This window comes from Nelumbo nucifera, chromosome 1, assembly GCF_055504915.1.
Source record: "Nelumbo nucifera cultivar China Antique chromosome 1, China Antique-T2T, whole genome shotgun sequence".
Lineage (NCBI taxonomy): Eukaryota > Viridiplantae > Streptophyta > Magnoliopsida > Proteales > Nelumbonaceae > Nelumbo > Nelumbo nucifera.
The window spans coordinates 177528588-177534823 of record NC_142649.1 but is presented as its reverse complement, the minus strand read 5'-3'; positions in this window follow the sequence as shown (position 1 = coordinate 177534823).

The following is a 6236-nucleotide window of genomic DNA, read 5'->3' as shown; positions in this document are numbered from 1 at the left end:
TCCGACCTCGACGGGAGGAGGACGCCAAACTACTCGAGGCGACTCGGCATACGGGTTCGAACTCTTCCTCGAGCTCTACCTCAGGTTCACTAGGGCTGTCGGGGGATGCAACTCGGTTCGTAGAACCTGCATCTGACCCCCTCGAAGAACTGTCTGAGCTATCCGAGCTAGACATCGGGAGGAAAAGGATTCCAGGAAGAAAGTAGACTCACCCGGAAAAAGCAAACGGACTACGAGAACTTGGACGCGAGCTCAAGGAGCAAAATGCAGGAGAATGACAATGAAAAGCGACTAGGGTCCCCCACTATTTATACCCACAGTAACCGAAAATCAACGGTTCTGATCAAGGCAAATCCAACGGCCCACAATCGCGCTGACTGCACGTCTCCTAAGACCGAGACGTGACTGGTCGCATGTCTTTTGAAACTGAAGGAGCGCCTACGCACGTCTCCTCGCGTTAAAGACGGCAGCAACGCGTTTTTTCAAATTTGAAATAACGCCCGATGTCACGTCTCCCAGCGGCGCGTTTTTTAAATTTTGAAATGTACGCGCGTTGTCGCGTCTTTCAACATTTATAGACGGATTGGCGCGTTTCCTGACTTTTTGGTGCTCGAGAAACCCGAAAAACTCCTGACGAACGCGCACTTCGCGCTATCACTCAAACCAGTTCGAAGTACGGGTCAAATCCACCCGCCACCTCGCGAACTCCCCGCGTCAGGGCAAACCCCTTAGCGCGAGGAGTGGGGGGCAATTGATGAAGGAAGATTTGGCCCGACCTCGTAACCACTCAACACGTGGCAAAGGCAACAGCTCGACATGACAGTACGCCCAAGGCGCAAGCTCTGAAAGGAGGAACCAGCGGTCTGAACTCCCCACAAGGAGCCCGAACTCTCCCTTTGACCCCGGGCCTTACGAGGAGCACAAAGGGCAACAACCCGAACTGGCCCACCCCAGGGCAGTTCGGACCACACCTCTATCTGAACTCAAGACTTCACCTCGCACACCACTCCAGCACCTCGCCTCCAGGACGCCGAACTGAACAACCGTATCGTACCTGACACCAAAGGAGTCCGTATCCTGAGGCGGCTCACCTGACTGACTTGGGATCTGACGCTTGACAGCCGCACTTCAACGGCCACCTGCCCCCGCCATCTCCAGTTACAGAGACAGCTCCAACAAAGAGTGCAGTGGTGGTTCTGCCCCAGCAGAGGTGATGACACCCGAACTGGCAGAAGCACAAAGGTAATCATACCCGACCTGACAGGAGCTTGGGAGTGAGTGCGCGAAGTGGTTATAAAAGGCCCCCTTCCCCCCAAGAGGAGAAGTATGTGATAACTTTGCGCCATCTGGTTCTTTATCTTGCCTTTGAGGAAATACTAAGTTGAGCTTCGAAGCACTCTCACCGGGTTCTTCCCCGGAGATTACTCGCTTTCTCTCCCATTTCAGGCACCTTTTGCTCCAGCCCGAGGCAAGATTGTTGATAGTTAGGACCGGCCGGATTGCGCACCATCAGTTTCCATTAAGGACGGAAGGTCCTAGAGCAAAAGGCTTTGGCTTCCAATATGAACTTCTCATTCAGATGGAATACCTAGATATGCCAACAGCCTTCTAGACCAGTTAGCGAGAACATGGGTGAATAGAAAGACAAAGTTAATTGTGGGGAAAGGGGATACCAAGCCTGGGTCTGCATCTATGAATCTGCATGTAGTTCTGTAGTTCTTGGTCCTTAGGGGTTATGGGTCCTTATAACATATGTACTTGTCTGTCATCACTTGCACTAAGCTACCATGAATGGCTCTAACATGAATATCACTAGTCCAAAATTATAAATGCCAAGCGCAAAAATAGAACAACGCAAAGATTTTCAAGGGTTGTTACTATTGGATGTTAGTCTTAAAGTTAAACATGAGAGATGTTATATATGCTTGGAATGCAACATAGCCTTTGATCTATTGGGTTCAACATAAAATTTGTCAAGTGGTAGACCAATATGAGCACCGGCAATGATAAAATTCATCGTTCAAAACCACGGTTGATGACTCTGGAGACTATAAGCATCTATCTAGTGATAGAGGATAAGCTTTGCCTTTTCAACTGTTGATGTACTCACTTCAGATTTTTGGGTTCTGAGGCATCAAAATTTTTAATGGATTCTCGATCATGTAGACCTTTTGATTTTATTTGGGAATCCTTTACACATACATGATGATCCAACAGGCGCACTGGGAAAGGATCGAAGCCAATGTTGGTGAAAGACTGGATGAAGTAATGGCTAAATTTGAATGGGTTCAGCTTTATCCAGATGCCAAATGCTTCTATATCTCAAGCGATTAACTTTAGATCCCCTCTCGCCCCTGTGATAACGTTATTGTGTAGGCTAAGCTTTTTAAGAGCTTGAAGTTGGGCGATCTTCTCGGTGATATGGGCAGGCATCCTCCCTCCTTTCATTTTGGAGAGTTGGGAGAGAGAAAGAATGAGAGAGGACGGTGAAGGAGGGGAAAAGAAGAGAAGAAAGGGAAAACAATAGGTTAAATAAGTTTTAAGAGAAAAAAGGCAAAAAAAGAAAATAGAAAAAGTTATTGGGGTATTTTGATAGTTTAAAACATTCCGTCATCTGACTTAACGGTCAAGGGGGGTCTTTGTCTCATGGTCATAGTACGGGGGGGTCTTTGTCACAAAACAAAGTATAGGGGGTCTTTGTCACAAAATCAAGTATAGGGGGTCTTTGTCACAGACCCCATAGTATAGGAGGGTCATTGTAATTTACCCTAAAAAAAACATATACTTTATTGAAATTCATGTTTGCATCCATTAAAGTAAAAAGTTTGTTTGGTAAAAAGGTAAAATTTTCAATGCAAAACTAACCCAACTTTGCAATTTATATGAACCATAAAGGATAAATTTCTTAAACTACCCCTAGAGTTTAGAAAATCGATTAACTCTACTCTTTCTATTTCAGTATTATACTAAGGTACCCCTACTATTTTTGAAAATTGCCGTCATCTTTAAATTGTAGCAAATACACACAAAAGTCATCTTTGCCCTTACGTTAAAGAAAGGGTGTCAAATAGCAAGGGGTGAGTTGAATCAGTCCATCGAAGGGGGAGTCGACTGATTACATGCTAAATGCCAGTGCTGGTTACAAGTCCCACAATCACAATTGGGGTTTGACATCGGACAAGGGTAGAGCCAGTGAACGAGCGGAGACGGGGAGGTCGATCAAACTAGGGTTATGTACAATTGGGCCCCCGGAAATCAACTATTCACACCATTGTTCACTTCTTCCTCCTGACACCAAGAGGCAGTGGTTTTGGTTTGATCTTCCCCCTCTCTCCTCTTCTCCCTCTCTCTTTCTTTTCATTTTTACTTTATTTCCTCATTCCCTTTTCTCTCATCTTCTGCCCTTCTTATTTCTAGTCGGCGTCATTCTCAAGTCATCTTCAACTCTTGAACTCCAATCAGACATGGAGGAGATCTCATAGTAGTGACATTCATTATGTTTTTCATCAAATTCCCAATGATTTCTCACCATTTCCTCATATCTATTTTTCCCTCCCCACACTTGTATCAGTTCAACATTTAGGCTCCTAAATCATCATCCGCCCCCTGCACTCGATCTTCACTGCATCATAGTAACAATTGCCACTCAAATTTGTTATGTTCTCAATCTCAAGCAAAACAAGCACCCAAGCGGTTGATCTTTTCTTTCTTAAAGAATTCTCCATTGCTTCTTACGATCTCAGGAAAAAGATTAAGCAATTAAATGGTTTATTCCTCAACTAATCAGAAGGCAATCTTGAGGCATCCCATGCACTTAATATCTTCGACTGTTCTAGGCATTCTGCCTTCATCGTAGCAACTGGTTATGGGTATGCTGCATTCATTTGACAACTAGTTGCTCAACCTCACCAAAATGAACATCCTTGTGAATCCCAATGTCTCCTTGGTGACGAACGACACCATAGCAACAAACAACCCCAACAAGACTAGAATAAATATTTATAGGCAGAGCATAAGTAGCAGGAAGAGCATCTTGCTTCCTTTCTCTTGTTGCTACTCCCACCAAGGAGCTTGACAAGATCTACAACGATGCTCTCAAGTTATTGTCTAATGGCCTTTAAGGGTTTTCCCTTGCCGAAATGCCCCTCAACAAGCTTTGCTACAGTCTCTTTAGGTTTGCTCCCAAGAACGTCCCCAATTGTCAGACCTTCTAGACCGAATAGGCTCTATAGAAAGGCAACGGCGCACTCTAGTTGGAGTCCGATGACAATTGTGCCAAACCCCAGTTGGAGAGAGAGAGATCGGGGAGAACTAGAACTAGAGATGAGAGAGAAAAAACCTGTGCCTAAGGTTGTAGTGGCACCAATGGCTTCGTCGATAGTCGATCGTGTTAGGGGTGCTCACGGTTAGGTTAACCGAACCGTGGGGTTTTTTATGACCGAACCGCTATTATCGGTTTTTGGAAAACTGATAATCGATATTGAACCAAAATTAGTCGATTAACCGATTGACCAGTTCGATTAATCATCGGTTCGGTTCATTGATTTTTTAGTTTTTCAATTTTTATAATATATATTATAAAATATATAATAAAATTTATAAATATACATAAATATATATAGAATATATAGAATATGTGTATACGGGTCAGTTCGGTTAACCGCCAATTTTCTATATTGGTTAATCAATTTTTCTGTTCGATTTCGGTTGGTTTTTCAGTTTTTTTGCTCACCCCTAATCGTGTGTGAAGGAGGTGAGGAGAGAGTGTGTGAGAAAGATTGCGAGGGTATTTTTGAAAAAAAAGTGGTAATGTGATGTCATATGTGATCGAGTGTGATGGAATTAGTCAATTTCCTAAACTTTATGGGTAATTTAAGAAATTTACCCTTTCTTAAATGTAACTTTTTGGTTTGGTTTTCTAATTTTTAGAAACTAAACAAACCTGTAAAATGTTAAACTGAATTTTTAATGACATATTTATTAATGTATATAATCTATACTATTTGTAAAAGTGCGAATGAAAAGGTATTGGCTTCTGGAATTTTTCTTTACTGAAATACCCCTCCTCGTGAATTTAGTTCATCTCCATTAAAATAAGTACATTCAGTTACCTCTCATTAAGTCTCACATTTAAGTCATTGAATAAATCACATTCTCTTTCATTGAATCCAACACTTATACTTTTGTTTATCATTATTAAATTCCACTAATAAATCCATACACAATAATTATTAATAGAATAAAAGTTTATATTTTTAAAATAAACATAGAAATGAAATCATATTTTTTAGGTGGTGGGTAAGTAGTTCAACCATTTGGGTCAAATGGATAATTTCACGATGTCATAAATAAATAATACAAATTTAGAAATATAAAAAATAATTTTGTTTGTCATCATTAAATTCCACTAATAAATCTATACACAATAATTATTAATAGAATGAAATTTTGTATTTTTAAAATAAACCTATAAATGAAACCATATTTTTCATCTAAGTCGTGGATAAGTACTTCAACCATTTGGGTCAAGTGGATAATTTCATGATGTCATGATTAAATAATATAAATTTAAAATATAAAAAATACAAAGAAAAATATAGAAAATTTTGAAAAAATTGACACATTTCTATTTTATATATTTATCGTATTAAAAAATAACTATGATAAAATAGACATAATTTTATTAATGAAGGACGTCAAATATACAACTTAAAACCGATGGTAAATTAAACAATTTCATATCTAGGGGTGGGTTAGTGGTTTAACATTTCAGGTCAAATAGGTTAATTCATGATGTATAATTAAAAATATCTTTTTTAAATAGAATAGTACAAATAATATGAAACAATTTTGGGCACATCTATAATATTATATACTAGTAATATAAACAAAAATAAGTATGATAAATAATAATTATTTTATCAATGATATAAATGAAATGCAAAATTTAAACCCAATTTGAAAATGAAACCATTTCCATATCTAAATGGTAGGTAGGTCAATGATCTAACATTTCGGGTTAAATGGATCAATCTATGATGTCATAATTAAGTAACGAATATTAAATACATACATACATATATAAACTCAAATAAAAATATAAGCTTTGTATAAAGCATTTTGATACAATTCTATTGTTATAAATTCATCATATTAAACAAAAATAAATACGAAAATAAGAATTACTTCTATCAATGATGAAAATAAAAATGGAATACATGATTTAATCTATCCAT